This window comes from Lacerta agilis, chromosome 11 (genome assembly GCF_009819535.1).
Source record: "Lacerta agilis isolate rLacAgi1 chromosome 11, rLacAgi1.pri, whole genome shotgun sequence".
Lineage (NCBI taxonomy): Eukaryota > Metazoa > Chordata > Lepidosauria > Squamata > Lacertidae > Lacerta > Lacerta agilis.
Window position 1 is genome coordinate 42,561,048 of NC_046322.1, and position 18,790 is coordinate 42,579,837.

The 18,790-nt window shown below is 41.2% G+C and overlaps 1 protein-coding gene across 2 annotated transcripts in view; it reads left to right on the top strand.

The window, feature by feature from the left end:
• Positions 1-18,790, top strand: part of KCNN2 (potassium calcium-activated channel subfamily N member 2) — an 87,055-nt gene that overhangs the window by 43,568 nt on the left and 24,697 nt on the right. The window lies entirely within an intron of this gene.

Sequence of the window (18,790 nt, forward strand, 5' to 3'; positions counted from 1 at the left end):
AGAATTTAGAAGGATGTTTACTTCCAGAGTAAAATTTGATGTAAATTTGCATAGCAATTGGGAATGAAATGCCACATTAGTTGGAAGAGGAATTTTAGCTTTGGTTGTCTGTCTGCCTGTCTGTCTCTTTAAAAGCATTTACATGCACAGGAGAATGGATCTGTTTCCCTGTCTTAATAAGAGATGGAAACTTGGTGCCCTCCCTGTATTGCTGGTCTCCTCCTAATAATATTATTATTACCATTATTAATGATTGAGACTATTTCTATAGTGTTCAGCATATATGGCTTGTTTTACTTGAGTGTATGTAAACCACTCTGGGGGCCTTTTTGGTACAAATGTGCACATATATATCTATATATGTAATAATTACAAATCTCTAAGCTGTGTGTAGAAAACTAAAGCAGAAACAACAAATGTTGCTGAAATGCAGAGTTACATATAAAATGTCACATTAATACAAAATCTTTTTTTAAACAAACTTTATTACATATTAAAAATACATGTAGCACATAAATTACATATTACATAATTAATATTACATATTATGAATTCAAATTATATCACAAAAAATAAAATAAAAGAGAAAGGAAAGACAAAAGGTTGAAAGGAGGAAAAAGGAAGGAGAGGGGGACAGAGGAAAAAAACCACAGAACGGGAAGAAGGAGAAAGTAGGTAAGTAGAAGTTTTCTACAGAGAACTTCTGATTATAGAAATAGTTGATCTTTCAAGATATGACTTCCACTGCTATTACAACGTTTCATATTTCTAATTTCTGCATTTTTCATCTGTCATTTTCATGTTATCGCCATTATGTACATTTTTCCAATTCATCTCCGAACTTATCTATATCATTCACGACGTTATTATAAACACAACCAATACCTCTCATTCACTTCTTGTCTACCCAAATAGTCATTAAGGTGTTTCCATTGTTTTTGTATTATATCTTTTGGCTTATGTCTTATAAAATCAGTCAGCTTTGCGAGTTCCAGATATTCTAGCATTTTACTTTGCCACTCCCCTTTTGTTGGTACATGGTCTCCTTTCCAATATTGTGCTATGAGAGTTCTAGCAGCAGTTGTTGCATACAAAAAACTATTTTCTTTTTCCTTTGGGATCTCACCATACATTATACCTTATAAATATGTCTCTGCTTTTTTACTATGTGATGTTTTGATTAATTTTAAAAAATAAATTAATTAAAAAACATTAATACAAAATCGCTAGTATCAGCCTCTTCTCTTTCTTATGCACATTCCCTCGCAGCCTCCTGGCTATCACCCAGGGCCTAAACACAGCCACAGCTCACTGACAAAATCCTTGACCATTAGGAATGCTGGCTGGAGTGATGTGAGCTAGAGTCCAGTAATATCTGGGTGTGGGCGGGTGTATCTTATCCATGGGTAGGCAAACTAAGGCCTGGGGGCCGGATCTGGCCCAATTGCCTTCTAATTCCGGCCCGCAGACGGTCTGGGAATTAGCATATTTTTACATGAGTAGAATGTGTCCTTTTATTTAAAATGCATCTCTGGGTTATTTGTGGGGCCTGTCTGGTGTTTTTACATGAGTAGAATGTGTGCTTTTATTTAAAATGCATCTCTGGATTATTTGTAGGGCATAGGAATTCGTTCAATTCCCCCCCCCCCAAAAAAAATATAGTCCTGTCCCCCACAGGGTCTGAGGGACAGTGGACTGGCCCCCTGCTGAAAACGTTTGTTGACCCCTGATCTTATCTGTACCAAGTTCCCAAGATAGTGAATGTTAACATATTCATGCTATAGCTAACTTGAACCTTCTTCCTTCAAAACATGTTAGGTTACAGAACTGAGAAAAAACAAGTTAAAATATAAAACCACAGTAAAAAAAAAAAAAACCAGAACAAAAACCAGCAGAATTTAAATGGTAATTTTTTTAAAAAATAAAATAAAGCAGCAGTACAAAGAACAGTCACCTGACTAAGGAAATCTTAAGTGACTGTGTTAGCTCTGAAGAAAACCATATGGTTACTTTGGTTTTTTTAATGTTATATCTGTATGTGTTGCATAAACCGTCTTAGAAGAAGCAATTCCTCCCGTGGGAGCAAGTGAAAGACGAATATCATTCTAAGTGTGTGCCGTCTTCAGTTTTTATACATTCTTTTATAAGAAAGAGTATTTTAAATGGGCTGCCTGAAAATCAAGGGCACCTTTTTAGTTGATTAAAAAATACTTTATTAATTTTATTGATTAGGGTGCAGTGCTGAAAGCATTGACTCGGCCAGGGCGTGAGGACAGATAAGCACGTTGGGATTTCCTGCCAAGCTCTTTTGTAAATGTGAAAGGGAGGGCAAGACTTGCCATTGCAGCACATTGGACATTGCAGAGTCCAAGTCGCTGTGCACGCAGAAGTGGGTAGTCAACAGCCCCTTCTGCATATCTGCCGCTGGCCGTGTTCAGACATCATACAATTATTCTACAGTATCAGACCACCTATATATTGGGCCAGTTCACTGGTTCTTATACCCTGGTGTGTCCACATGTGTCATGTTCTTTGTGGGAGAGGAAAGCTCACTTGAGTTTTCTGTTCTTTGCCCTATGATAGACAATGCTTTCCATGATGTGGAACGCTCCAAATGAAAAAAAGTACGTATCTGAGGTATTCCTAGTGTCATTGGAGCTTTAAGCAGCAACTGATGCCAGGATGTGGTGTGAATTGCATTAGTTGCTCTGGAGTGTATTCTGGGAAATACAGCTGGTACAGATGCAACTCAAGCCCAGGCTAAGGTTTGGTGGATCAAGTATAGAAACTGAACGAAATTTCAAAGCAAAATGTATGAGATGATATATTCAGAGACCAAAAAAGAAAAGAAAAAGAAAATGATTTTTCTTATCAGCCGGGGAAACAAATACCAGGATTTTGATTTCTCATACAATAACTATGCAACAAATGTGTGGGTTTTTAATACAGATTGTCACTAAGCAGACCACATAGCAAAAAAACACATTCATCATAATACATGCAAAATAAAACAATTTAACAAATTTAAACAATACGGTACAAAAACCAATTTTAAAATAACCCGTTTACACCCTTCCATCTAAATCAAACCAAAATCAGAGTAGTCCAACTGAACTAGTTTTACGTTAGTTATTTTCTTGTTGTTGTTGTTCAGTCGTTCAGTCGTGTCCGACTCTTCGTGACCCCATGGACCAGAGCACGCCAGGCACGCCTATCCTTCACTGCCTCTCGCAGTTTGGCCAAACTCATGTTAGTTATTTTCTACATTGCCATAAATGAGCGGAGAACCATTTCTCTTCTTTGTAGATAGCACATTAATCAAAAACCTAGCGACCGTATAGGATCTATTCGGTTCCTTGTCATTTAATAAGTAAATTAATTTAGCATCCTGGGTTCCATCATGGGTTTTCTTCAAAAGTGGAAACAAAAAATTTGACCGAGCTGCTGAATGAATTGGACAGCAAAAGAATATATGTTGTAAGGATTCTATGGAACCGCTGTTACAGTGCAAAGGAGGGAGATTTGGCCATTGGAAAGTCTATTACCCAAAACATTTGATGGAAAAGCATTAAATCTGGCTTTTATAAAAGCGTACCTATACCTCGCAACAGAGAGATTGGTTAAATAGTGTACAGACCATGGTAGAAATGGCCTGGCTTCTGAGATCTATCCTGCAACTTAATTTGCAATCAGCCTGCATGGTAAAGTTGCAATGGATGTCTTGTTTATAATGGTTTTAACTTACTTTAGAACATTACAGTCTCTTAGAACAACCCTTATTCCATTCTAGCTTCTTGATTTCCATAAATTATAGTGTAGCTCCACAGTACCTCTTATTAAATTGAATAAGGCACAAGCTCCCTTCTCAGATGTCAACATTCTGCATAAACTTTCTCAGCTGCTAACTCAGAGATATAAAACTTCGTCCTTCCGATGGCTGCTAGCATTCTCTTTTTGCTTCAGCTGGATTCAAGATTCTGTTACTCCACACAGAATGCAAACACCCTAAACAAAAAAACCTGTACATTTCTGGAACATAGGCAGGAACCTGTTACGCAAATATTGTTTCTTAATCATGTTTCATAATTCACAGAAGTAAAATTCTGTTATTTCATTTTAGTATAATTATCTGTGGTTATTACATATTAAAATGGAATGTAGTTTTAAAAGGAAACAGCATTTTGTTTTAAATAATTGGAACCCTCATATAGGTACATCCTAAAGTATGAACTCTCCCCAAGCCACACCATGCAGATCCCCCAAACATCCCTGTTTTGCAGGGACAGTCCCAGATTTACAGAAGCCATCTCTGTTTCTGATTTGATCCTGAAATGTCCCGCTTTCCCACTTGTTTTCATTGGAGAAATGTTGGAGGGTATGGGGTTATGCGACCCCCCCCCAAGCCAAGGAGATAAGCCATCTGAAGGCAGTCCTATATAGGGACTTTTTAACGTTTAATGTGTTCCTGTGTTTTTATATTTGTTGGAAGCTTTTCTAGCATGGTTAGGGCAACTCACTCAGATAGACAGGGTATAAATAAAATTGTTGTTGTTGTTGAATAAGACGTCCCTATTTTCATCAGAGAAATGTTGGAGGGTACACACCATGCACTGGCACACTTTTCTTGAGTCACACTTTCCTTGGGTGCCTGTCTAGAATGTGTCCTGGAATTCTGACAGCTCTTGCTTGCCTGGGCAGAAGTTAGAGAGAAACTAGCCTCTGCACAATCCAGGTACTTTTACAACCTACATTCATTACTCTTCCTACTTTTGCATCCGGCCCCACTCACCAATACCATATTCCACCCTGGAAAGGTTTACTGGAAAACAATGTGACCATTCATCTGAAAAAGACTCCATGTGCCCAGTGTAAGACAGTAGCAGTTGATTCCCCACCCCCAAGTTTAATTAGAAACGATAAGCTTGCTATGTTCCTTGAAGGCAAGGCCAGCCCATGCATGAGGCAAGGTGGGGCAACTGCCTCAGGCAGCAGGATCCACAGGGGCAGCAGATCTGGCCTCCAAGGAATGCATCACCCGCTGCCACAGTGGCAGCAATGGCTAAGGCATGCTCCTTGGAGGCCAGATCTGCCACCTCCTGGGCAGCCCCCACAGTGACCTCTAGACTGGCCTCTTGGGGAATAGGAGGCACTGCTGGTCTCTCTCCCCCCCCCCCCCGTTCCTGATGTGAATATCTTTACTTGCCCTTTCTTCCCTGGCGGGGTACCATTTTGTGGTTAGCCTCAGTGCCAAAATGTCTTGGGCCAGCAAATGCCTGCTTGAACAGATCCATGTTTGAATTGCCTTTTTATTTTTTGTTCTATATATCAAGGGGGATTAGATGTGCTGCTGTGTCACGAATTCAGTGAGAAGTGTTTTCATTCATTCATAAGAGTTCAGAATAATTTCTGGCTGTGCTTTGGAAAAAGCAGAGATATTGCTTCGTTCTCATCTGTACTATGTGACAGCGAAGTCTCCTTTTTAATCCTGCTGGGGTTTTTTTTCTGCTGCAGAAAAAGCAGTCTAGCAATTTCACTTGCATCTTCCCCGCTTTTTCTTGCAAAGGAAAGGAGTGTTCTCGGAAAGTGCACCAGAGCACAGACAGCAGAGGAGGAACAATTGAACTATGTTTTATTTATCTCTGTAGCTCACGCTAGGGCACTGAAGTTTCTCCTGTTTTTGAGAGAGATGATTGTAAGAAACTAAATCTTTGGCCTCTTTGGAAATAACGGCATGTGCACAGGGAGATATATGGTGTATCCGTATGTCAGCTAGTAGCCTAGAATTATTATTAGAGTGGGTGAGATTGTAGCTTGGAAATCCGCTGTCTTGAGAATGGTTTTAAAATAATAATTTAAACAACAATTGAAACTTGGGTGTGTGTGTGTTGTGTTTGTCTTCTGGACCCTAATCAGTTGAAACGATTTCCCCACAAACAATGGCCCTCTTTAGGCATTCTGTTGCCGTGTCTAATAATCATGTAACATGAGGATGGCCCAAAAAGGATGGGCATGCTAGCTCCACCCACCCACTGCTTTCATTGACTTCCACAAGTTAGAGGTCAAGTGCGTTATAAAGCATGCAGGAAGCCTCTACACGTAGAGAAGGCTTCCCCACTTAACACAGTCACCCTCCAACTTGTACAGGGCAGGCAATGAGAACAGTGGCGAGAGGGAGGAACTAGTATGCTTGTGTGATTATTATTCTCAGCATCCGAATGCATGAATCATGGAATCATAGAGTTGCAAGGGATCCTGAGGGTCATCGAGTCCAACTCCCTGCAATGTAAGGATCTCAACTAAAGCCTGCAAGACATCCAACCTGTGCTTAAAAACCTCCCAAGAAAGAGAGTCCACAGCATCCTGAGGGAGTCTGTTCTACTGTCGAACTGCTCTTACTGTCGCAAAGTTCTTCCTGATGTTTTGTCAGAATCTCCTTTCTTATAACTTGAAGTCATTGGTTCAGCTCCTACCCTCCAGAGCAGGAGAAAACGAGCTTGTCCCCTCTTCCATGTGACAGACCTTGAAATATTTGAAGATGGCTATCATCTCTCACTCTCCTCTTTTCCAGGTGAAACATACTCGGCTCCTTCAATATTTCAAGGACCGCAGGAAAGGCTTCACTTAAATAATTATTGTAGGATTATGGTAGAAGGAAAGGAGTGATACGATATCCCTATTTGTAAACATTGCTATTTTTAAAAGGTATCTGTACCTTTGTACTTAACCATCTAATTCACGATTGAATTGAATCTGTACTTGTTGGCATCCACCTGCCTCAGGAAACAATATAAGAGTGTGCCTTTGCAGGTAAAGTCAAACTGTTCCAGAGTTGCAATGCCTGCTGTGGCTGTAGAGACCAATATGGGAGAGACATGTTTTATTGCAGATGGGGCAAATGAATATGTCCAGTTTTGCTGCTACAGGTACACCCTCGTGTTTCTTCTCTCTGTGCTCCTCCGAGCAGTCATTTCTCCTCTGGTCACTGCTATGGACACACAACCTGACTGTCTGTCTCCAGGCACTGCGATCACCTTCAAGGGATTCCTATACAGCGGGATTGATGTTGCCAGCCTTCATGTCACGTTTACAGACAGACAGCTTTGTAACACAGAGTTGCTCCGCCTACAGGCCTAGTGCCTGAAGCCAGCTCCATGCAGAGCATGTCCTTAAGGATCCTGCCACCTTCGGGGATCCTGTCACCTTCCATTCTATGCACATGGCCAAGCCAGTATAGACATCGCTGAGACAGGAATGTGAACATGTTGGGAATGTGGGCTTGGGAGAGCACGGCCTTATGAGGAGCGGTTGATGGAGCTGGGTATGTTTAGCCTGGAAATGAGAAAACTGAGAGGAGATATGAGAGCCATTTTCAAATATCTGAAGGGCTGCCACATGGAAGAGGGAACAAGCTTGTTTTCTCCTGCTCTGGAGGGTAAGACTCGAACCATTGGCTTCCAAGTTACAAGAAAGTTGATTCTCACTAAACATACGGAAAAACTTTCTGGCAGCAAGGGCTGTTCGACAGTGAAACAGTCTACCTCAGGAGGTTGTGGACTCTCCTTCCTTGGAGGTTTTTTAACAGAAGTTGGGCGGCCATCTGCCATGGATGCTTTAGCTGAGATTCCTGCATTGCAGGGGGTTGGACTAGATGACCCTAGGGGTTCCTTCCAACTCTACAGTTCTATGATTCTGTGATCTTTGTTTGAGACTCTGTCCTGCGTACTTAAAAATAAACAAATCTCTGTTTGGAAAGCTTTTTGTTTTATGTTCATTTAACATAAAACAAGCTTGCTTCCCCCTCGTGAGAATTCTTTTAAGTGTTCCTCAACATTTCCTCAGAACTGAATTAAAGCTTTGCGTTCTCCCGTTTCATCCTCATTCCCCCAGTATATTGTCTTAAACTGAGCATCCATAAAATAAAATGTATGGGATGCTTTCCTCTTTGCTGCTGGATTCATGGTCTTTTTTCCAATATACATAATGACTCGGGGACTGTCATTGAAGAATGAGTGAAGCACCAAGAGGTGTTACACTGTGTACATCAGGGAAGTAAATAAGTCTCCTTTAGATATGTGATGAATGATTTATCAGGCATCGCTGAAACAGATGACGGCTTATGTTCTGCAGCAAGTGACATACTGGATTTGGGATGCTTTCATCAAGTCAGTTAGCTCTAAATGCTTTGTTTATGTCCATGCGCTACTGTTTATATTCCCAATTATCGAAGGAGCAAATATACTGGCAAAAATTATAATTTTAAATATCTTGACATGCTAACAATGTGAAATGAACCAGGATGGTTTTTAAGCTCTCATGTACCCAACCAGGAATATCTGGAGTTGTTGATTTAGCGGTGTCAGTGTGAATGAACAACTTTTCATGACAGCTGCAACCGAGTAGCAAATGAACAGGGCTAGAAACTGCAAATTTCATTTGCTAATTGACTAGTTTCTGAATAAGATAAACAATTAGATCATTCTTAAATGGTGTCCAGTTCCAAAAGCTTAAGGAAATGTGTCCTGGATTTGGCACATAAATGAAGGATGGGGAACCTGCGGCCCTCCAGATGTTTTTGGATTCCACTTTCCATCAGCACCAGCCACCATAGCAAATGGCCAAGAATAATGGGAGTTGTAATTCCACAACATCTGGAGGGCACAAGTGCTCCCAATTCTTGCTTTAACCCTCTGCCTATTTTAGGATTTCTATCTTGAAGCAATGCCCTCTCCTTTTCTTGTCATTGATATTAGGACAACCTCAGACTGGCATCAGATAACAGTGCAGGGTGTTGGTTATAATGAGTTCCTTCAAACAGTGAAGGAAGCTTGAGGTTCTGGATTTTTATGGATTTTAAAATTCGGGGGGGGGGGTTGATTTCACTTGTTTACAGACTATAATGTTTACCAAGCACTGGTCCAGTTCAGATGTAATGAGAAACCATGATTTTCTGCTACATGAATGAGACATGGCAACCCTGAGGCTCATATGCACCCTCTCCTCTCCTTTCACATCCACAAGGAAGAAATTGGAAACCTTCATTTCTGATGTTAAACAAGCCACAGTTCTTGATGACAGAGAACTGTGGATTGTTGAAATTGCGGATAGGAAAACCAAGCCAGACTCATGAAGATGGAAGAAGGTTGTTTTCTCCATAGGGCAGGACCTGTAAGTAACAATAGATTCAAGATACAAGAAAGGAGATTCCGCCTAAACATTAGGGAGAACTTTGTGACAGTAAGAGGTGTTCAACAGTGGAGCGGACTCCCCCAGAATTTGTTGAACTCTCCTTCATTAGAGGTTTTTAAGCAGAGGTTGGGGATGCTGCCGTTGTGATTCCTGCATTGCAGGGAGTAATTTATGATTCTATGATTCCAGAACAGGAGGAAAGCTACTCACTCACACAGAGGTCTGCATGCATAGATTTCCATGCTGCATTGCAGGCATCAGTCCTTAACTCACTTGCTCTTCAGGTGGGACCAGCAATATGACCTGTTGTTGTTGTTGTTGTTCAGTCGTTCAGTCGTGTCCGACTCTTCATGACCCCATGGACCAGAGCACGCCAGGCACACCTATCCTTCACTGCCTCTCGCAGTTTGGCCAAACTCATGTTAGTAGCTTCGAGAACACTGTCCAACCACCTCATCCTCTGTCGTCCCCTTCTCCTTGTGCCCTCCATCTTTCCCAACATCAGGGTCTTTTCCAGGGAGTCTTCTCTTCTCATGAGGTGGCCAAAGTACTGGAGCCTCAACTTCAGGATCTGTCCTTCTAGTGAGTCCTTCTATGACCTAATTGCCCTTTAACTGTGTGAAGGCATCTTTTGTGTGAACATCTGTAGTGGACCCCTCACTCTGTGTTTGTTTGGCAACTTCATCAACTTCTAAAAGGGTGGCTAGGTCACATTTCTGCAGCCACAACAACAAAGTTGTGTGACACTTAACAAGTTTTCAGGGAATGGAGCTCTCTTGATCAAATGCAGAAGGCTAACACAGTGGTTCGAATCCCCGTGACAGGGTGAGCTCCCGTTGCTCAGTCCCAGCTCCTGCCTACCTAGCAGTTCGAAAGCATATCACAGTGCAAGTAGATAAATAGGTACCGCTCTGGCGGGAAGGTAAACGGCATTTCCGTGCGCTACTCTGGTTCCCCAGAATCGGCTTAGTCATTCTGTCCACATGACCCAGAAGCTGTACGCTGGCTCCCTCGGCCAGTAAAGCGAGATGAGCGCCGCAACCCCAGAGTCGTCCACCACTGGACCTAATGGTCAGGGGTCCCTTTACCTTTACCTTTAATACAGTTTTACCTCTGGTTACGAACGCGTCTGGTTACGAACGCTTCAGGTTATAAGCTCCGCTAACCCGGAAGTAGCTGCTCCTGGTTGCGAACTTTGTCCCAGGATGCGAACGGAAATCGCGCTCCAAAGGCGTGCACAGCAGGAGGCCCCATTAGTGAAAGCACGCTTCAGGATAAGAACGGTTTCAGCTTAAGAACAGAGCTCCGGAACGAATTAAGTTTGTAACCAGAGGTACCACTGTAATAACTGTAGCAGCATTATAATTGCTATCTTTCTTTATCTTATCAAAGGTTACTGAAAGTGATTCTTGCTATGCTGAGCTCTTATTCATACAGCTTTTCAAATCATGTTACTTGGGCTGAACGGCTATCTGAAGAGTATGACGTGGGAACAAAGCAGGTTATGGAGTGCCACTGCTAATCTTCTAGTATGTGGCACACAAAACCACAATTAGTAGGCCTACTTACGACTAATGTTTCAACATGTTTTCCCTGACTGGTAGAAGTTGAAGAAAGTACCCAGTTCGATCCCTAAATGACATCCTGCACAACGTGCTTGTATGCATCCCATTTAGTGTTCTCTGTTTACATAGAAATATCGTATATTTTGGACCTGTTCTTTAGCGTCCTTTCTGATGTTTTGCTTTTCATTCATGTCCATGTGACTGAGGCTCACTACATACTCATGGTGGGGCTGACAAGAGTCTTTGTATGGGAAAGTAGCAAGTGCCTTCGCTTCCCCCTACCAGGCATATAACGCCACATGGGGTGCAGGTGCTCTGGGTGGGTGCCCAATCCTGCAGACACAAGACTAGCACAATCTCACTCCTGCTCCCCATCTTGTTGAGTACCTGCATCTCATATGACATCCGGTTGGTGGGACTGGGAAGGTCACACAGCTCCTCTTCCCTGTACTAAAATCACCTTCCAGTAAATGAATTAAAAGAAGAATATATGTATAAATCCTGCAGTGTATTGAGAAGAAAAAGAAAGAAACCACTCTCCAACCACCTATTATTTAAACGAGTGATGAAAAGACAGAAGATTTATTATTTTGGGGGACATCTAATAGCTAGTTACTCTACTCAGTGTCAAATTGACAAGTTTCAGATTTAGTGGGCTGTACCATTTTCGCTATAATTAGTCTAGCTGTATAATGTTTAACAGGTCTGTGCTTTGCTCAGATCAGTAGTGTTATGCAGGATTATTTTTGGGGGGGAGGGGATATCTGGAAGTCAACATTTACTTCCTGTCTATTTATCTTCTCAGTAATTTTTGTTCCATTGTTTAAGAAAGCAAAGTGCTGGATCGTGAACTGTATTCATGAGATTATCGGTGTTGATCAGGCTGAATTGAGGCAGGCAGCTCTGCATGAAGTAGCAGATAAGCTGAGAAGTAAAGTTTAATTCTTTTTTTCTTTTTACTTGTTGGCATTAAGATGAATGTGAAACGGCTGTCAAGGAGGAATGATGGGTAGCAATTGTGATCAGATAACAGGCAGCTATTGTAACCATTAAAGTGGGATGTATCACTCACCACAGACACAATTGCGAGCAAAAAAGTAATAAAGTTGGGAGTCATAATGTGCATTTGAGCCACATTAAGGGAAAGGAGGACTCCACAATTACAATTTGTACTATGGACCTGGGATAGTAAAGGAATCTGGACTATTGCCTTTTTAAAAAAAAAAAGACTTTTATGAGTGATTCTTTCCCTGCTAAAGTCAGTGGCATGGTGTGAGAAGGAGCAGGAACATTTTAGTTACTAGTGAATGGTTTTTAAGGCCTGCTCGTATTCATGCTTAACATGAACAGCTCCTCCAGGAGCACATTGTACTTACACCTTCTTGGAAAACTCAGTGCCTGTTTGCTTGAAGAGTCCTGCAGAGGTTTCTCCTCAAACTTCTCTTTGAAGGACTGAGCTATTGCAAAGCTCGAATCCTATTAAAGTGTATCGTTGGTAGATGAATATTTCTGCTTTTCATTCTTACAATTTTGAATGCCGTGTTGTATCATTCCAGAATACTTTCCTGATAAGAGACGTGGCAATGCAAAAGTGCTAGTGTTAGATTCCACAAATTATATAATGCTCTGTTGTAAAGTTGAGAATTATCTGGCTGAGTCATCTGTCTTCATCAATAGCCAAACAAATGTGTCTGGGAAACACAAGCACAAATTGGTAGTTGATGCCTTCCTGCAGGTTGTGAATGAGATTTGGGCAGTGTGCGTGGTGATTTTTGGACCAATTTATTCCAGAATTGTCAGCTGCCAGTAATTTGGTACTTTCTTTCAAACATAATAGGGGAGTAGACTACACTTAACAAATGGTTAGTTTATTTAGTCCAGCTGTACTAATCCAGCCTCTAAAAATATAGATAATAGGTTACAAAATGGAATTTTTTCACAAAAAATATAATTAGTCAAGAGTTAATCTGCTCAGCTTTTAAAATGCAAAACATGGTTAATCAATACTGTGGCACTGTGGGTTAAACCACAGAGCCTAGGGCTTGCTGATCAGAAGGTCGGTGGTTCGAATCCCCGCGACGGGTTGAGCTCCCGTTGCTTGGTCCCAGCTCCTGCCCACCTAGCAGTTTGAAAGCATGTCAAAGTGCAAGTAAATAAATACAGTGGTGCCCCGCTAGACGAATGCCTCGCAAGACGAAAAACTCGCTAGACGAAGGCATTCGTCTAGCGGAAGGCTGCCCCGCAAGACGAATTTGTCTATGGGGCTGCCTCGCAAGACGAAAATGTTTTCTTTTTTTTTCGTCTAGCGAAAACGCGGCTGTCATTGCCGCTTCGCTAGACGAAAAACCCACTAGATGAAAATTTTCGCAGAATGAATTATTTTCGTCTCGTGGGGCACCACTGTAGGTACCGCTCCAGCGGGAAGGTAAACAGTGTTTCCATGCGCTGCTCTGGTTTGCCAGAAGTGGCTTAGTCATGCTGGCCACATGAACCAGAAGCTGTGCGCCGGCTCCCTCGGCCAGTAGCACAAGATGAGCGCCGCAACCCCAGAGTCGGACACAACTGCACCTAATGGTCAGGGGTCCCTTTACCTTTACCTTTACCTTTACATACATTGTATTTAAAGCACATTGCTTCTCCTAAGGAATCCTGGGAACTACAGCTTACCCCACATAGAGCTAGAATTCCCAGCACCCTTAACAAATTACATCCCAGGATTCTTTGCAGGGAGGCAATGTGCTTTAAATGTATAATGTACAGTACAGTCGTACCTCTAGTTATGAACTTAATTCGTTCCGGAGGTCCATTCTTAACCTGAAACTGTTCTTAACTAGAGGCATGCTTTCGCTAATGGGGCCTCTTGCTGGCGCTGCGCCGCTGGCACACTATTTCCGTTTTCATCCTGGGGCAAAGTTCTCAACTCAAGGTAACTCTTCCAGGTTAGCGGAGTTTGTAACCTGAGGCGTTTGTAACTCGAGGTACCATTGTATATGCAGCCTTAGATCATATACGGTAACTATTTTATGCTCGTCTGCCACGCTTCAAACAATGTATTTTGCTTCTTTAATTGACTTATTTTGTCAGATGATTGCCACAAATTGAAAACATTGTCACCCGTAGTTTAATGCATGGATGGGGAATTTGAATAATCCAGTATGCTGGTTCCTTAATTCCCCCATGGGCCATGTTTGGTAGGTGAGTGGGGCTTCCCACTTGAAAATCACCTGATGTCACAATGTTGTCAAGTAATCCATTTTCCTTTGCCTACATGGTTCAAACTGCCTGGGCAAAGGAACAAGGCTTTGCAAGTGCCAACAATCAGCTGATTGATGGTGTTTACAAAGGCATTGTACTCTGCAGTTGCTGTCAGTCTGCTGATTGGTGATGCCTGTAGATCCAGCTTTCCAATGACCCATGTTTTTACCTGCTTGACATTTGACATCATATGTCAAGTGTGGGCTAGGTAGCCATGGCTTGCCTGTGGGTTAGAGGTTCCTCACTATTATTTAATGCAATCAGTATCCCTGAGTGGAGTTAAGTACAATGTTACATGAGTTTCTATCTAAAAGCTGCTTTTTATTCACTTTGTGGTTTTTCTCCTGTATAAAATATATTTGAAGTGCTTGTTTATTTGAGCGGTCCTTTGCCTTTGAATTCCCACCTGTTGCGATGTAGTAGTATTTAAACCCCATATGTATGTCTTTACCAGAAATGATACAAGGTCTACCCACATAGCTCAGTCGGTGGAGCATGAGACTCTTAATCTCAGGGTTGTGGGTTCAAGTCCCACATTGGGCAAAAAGATTTCTGCATTTCAGGGGCTTGGACTAGGTGACCCCTTTGGTCGCTTCCAACTTTACATTTCTAGGATTCTATGTATTTGTGGTGCTCATTGGGAGGATTTACAGCAGAACAAATCACTACAAATGAGTCATATTTTGCTAACTCCTCATCTCTGTTGCATTAGCCACATTGACATTACTTGCTGATCTACCAACTGCAGTCCCCTAGCTTGCTTTAAGCTGTTTCCTGTTGTAAATTTCACTCACACACACAGACACCTGCCTTTGTGTTGTGTTTCAGAAGATCCAGTAGAGGATATAAAAGCCAAGCCTGTCTCTGCAGCTGTCATAACATTTCATTAACTATTAAAGCTTAACAGTAGGCACTTTGAATGAAACCTGTTGTCTCATCTGTGTTTGCATTTGCATAAAGCTAGCAATGATGAAAGATGCCATGTCTCCATTTTCTCTTCTCCGTTTCGAGTCAGTAGCCTTCCTCTGTATTCAACTTCTTCCACCAAAACACTTTAGGCAGTGTGAGTGAAAGAAAGTTGAATGACTTTGAGACAGGGTTATTTTCCCTCTTTATTTACAGTAATGTACAATGTTGTACATTAGATTCACAATCTAAAACCCCACCTGGAGCTTTGGCATGTTCAGCAGTAGGGATGGAAAGATCTGTTAATTTCGGTTCTCGCAATGTCTCATTTTTCCAATCTAAAATTTAGTTCTCCACATTTCTGCAATGATAGGTAGATTTTTTTAAAAAATCCTCATAAAATTATTTAAGCATTTTTGTGTGAATGTCTCCTTTTGTATGCAGTTGTGGCTAACATACACAATTTTGCATGCAATTTCTCCTAATATAATGCATTTTGTATGTTATTTTCACTAATTTATCCTTTGCATGTGTACATTTATCTAATATAAGCATTTTTGTAAACATTGGTTTGGAAACTGCATTGCAAAATTCAGTTGTGCGAATTTTGAAGGGCAGCTGTGTGTTTCATTCTCATATTGTTCCAGAAAGTGAACTTCACCATTGAATGTGAACTAAACTCAATTCCCCCAAATCCCTACTTGATAGCAGCCTTTTTTATTTTTATAGTTCTGAATTGTTTGTTTTTTGCATGTTGTTATGTTAGATATTGTGTTGTTTTGCTATGTTATTATGAAATTATTTTTGCAGTGTTTGGTTTTGAATTGTATTGTTTTCTTGTTTGTAAGCCACTTTGAGAATGATTTTTTTCTACTACAGAGGCTTTTTTTGCTCATGTATCTTATATTTTTTTATTGCACATTCCAGACTGAGGTTGCACAGCAAATTGCACGACAAGACTGACCTGCTCTACACTTAATTTTCCCATGATGCAGAAAACAGCTACATTGCTGCAAGTCAGTCTGTGCACTATTGAATCGGTGATTATAAGATCATGATATCTGTTGCAGCAGTCCTTAAGGGATTCTTTTCATGACACCAGGGGTATCGCTTGCAAGTCAGTGGCTTTAGAATTGCTTATTATGAACCTAATGGCTTTGCCAAAGAAAAATGGGACTACTAATACAGTCAATTAAGTTCTGTTAAATCACAGCTGTATAATATCATTAACACTGGGTTGTTTCTGGCATTGCCTTGCCTTACAGCTAAAAACTGAGAAAACGTTTGATCAACACCACAGAGCAGTGTGCTACTAAATAGGGATACATACACAGTGGGAAAGTCATCTGAAGGACATTGATAATTAAGATTCTTCTCTCAAGCGAAACCTGTGAAACTGCTTCTGTTAATTCTGCTGTTAAAATATAGCATAGCACTGTTAAGCATTGTAGTGATTAGCAATGTCTGGATTGGTAATACCAGTAATAGCTATGTGCATATATTCTTCATTATTTCCCCTAACCTATCTGAACTTTGTATTCTACAACTTGTTTTCTTTTAATTACTGAACTTTTTATGCTTTTAACTTGGATTTAATTGGTGGCTTATTGTGATACTGATTATAGATCTGTGTTTTTGAAATGTTAGGATTTATTATTATGGCACTGCGCCCATCAGATTGGTATGGGGCAATGAACCAGAAAGAAGCATTTTCTGTGGGTGGCCCTGTAATCTAGAATACCTTTCCCTCTGCAAGTCTCAAGGTAATCTGCTTTAGGTGCCTCCTGAAAATGTATCAGGTGGCATTCAATGTCATTTCAGAAGTGCTTCAGCTTGCTGGATAGAATGACTCACCCTTTTCTCCCCATGTTCACGGTTCTGTGGGGTCTTCCAGCCCTCTCCCTCTCCCTCTCCCCTCCCACCAATTGTGGGGGCACATGGGGAAGGGGACAAAGCCCTTTTGTGCAAGCAGAAGTGCTTGCATGAGCTTCCACTGGAGGGACTCATTAGTTGAATCCCACCCAGCCTTGACCCTTAAAGTTTATATATATTTTCTGACTCTGTTGTATTTCACTAGGGCGTGGGTGGCGCTGTGATCTAAACCACTGAGCCTCTTGGGCTTGCCAATCAGAAGGTTGGCAGTTCAAGTCCACATGAAGGGGTGAGCTCCTGTTGCTTTGTCCCAGCTCTTGCCAGCCTCGCAGTTCGAAAGCATACCAGTAGATAAATAGGTACCACTGTGGCGGAAAGTTATGCGCCGTTTCCATGCACTCTGGCACTCGTCACGGTGCCCTGTTGCACCAGAATCAGTTTAGTTATGCTGGCCACGTGATCCAGAAAGCTGTCTGCAGACAAACGCCGGCTTCCTTGGCCTGAAGCAAAATGAGTGCCACACCCCATAGTCAAATTTTACTGGACTTAACTGTCCAGGGATCATTTATCTTTATTGTATTTCACTGTTTTCTGTTTTTATTTTCTGTTGTGTTCTTGTGTTTAATTGTTTCATATTATGTCGTTACATTATGTTTTATTTCAGCAGTGGGGAACCTCCAGGTCTAATTAGGCCCGCCAAGCATCTCCATTTGGCCTATGAGATAGTTTTAGGAAAAACAATCCCATTTGGCCATCCCATGCCATCATGTGACATAAGGTGCTGGACTTGGGAAGCCATGGTGCCACATTCCAAAGGAAGAACTGGGGGTGCACTATATAAGTAGGGCTGGGGAAGAGATTTGATCCAGTTCACATTTAAAGGCAAATCTATCTAATTTGCGGTTTCCAAAACAATATGAGAACCAAAACACAGCCATTTTTAAAAATCCACACTTCTGATTTTGCAGTTGAGTTGTCCAGACAACTAATGAGTATTTAAAAATGCATTTACTACTAGGGTGAACTGTGTATTTAAATGCATGCATTTGTAAAAACAACATGCAAAATGTATTATATTAGGGAAAATTGCTCCACAACCAAGTGCATATTATTAGGAAAATTGCAAACACAAATGTCTATATTACCCTGTTTCTCCTAAAATAAGACATAGCCATAAAATAAGCCATAGCAGGATTTCTATGCATTTGCGAAATATAAGCCGTTCCCCAAAAATAAGCCATACCCCGAAAATAAGCCATAGTGACGTGGTACCTCCCATTAAAACAGCCTGGAGAGGTGTGGCTATGCAGCGTACCGATGCGACGCGGTTAAAATAAGACATCCCCTGAAAATAAGCCATACTGTGTTTTGTTGAGCGGAAAAAATATAAGACGGTGTCTTATTTTAGGAGAAACACGGTAAGAGAAATTTGCATTAGAGAGCTGATGGATGTTTTTTAAAATGCAAACTGGAGTATAAAATTAAACTTAAGATGGGAAAATGAGAAGTGAAGGGAAACTAAAATTGAGATTTGCCTATATGTATGTATGTTCCTGGTCCTTCCTTTCTAGTCAATGCTTCAATTTGGTGCTTGTTAAATTCAGTGACTTTTTTCTGTTGCCCTGCATAGTGACCAAAAGAGGTGCCAATTCAAAAGACACTGAATTCAAGGTGGAAAGGGAGAATCATGAGTGCACTTAGAGGGTGCTCCAAATTCTGCCTTCACAGCTACAGCAAGTAAATTTAAATCATTTGATATCCTATGACTGGTTCGCTCACCTGTCCAACTGGCTTGTGAAGGGTGGAGCAGTTCGTGATTCAGCCTACTCCCGTTCCCAACACCTGTTTAACTGTATGCTACTTGGGTAGTTTTTAGTGTTAAGTAGTTTTGAAATTTTCTAAATAAATAAAATCAAATATTTATTGTATTTTCTCATGTATAAGCTGCTCTCAGAGTCTGGGAGAGCAGAAAAGCAAGATGAAGAAGAAGATAGCGACAATGATTA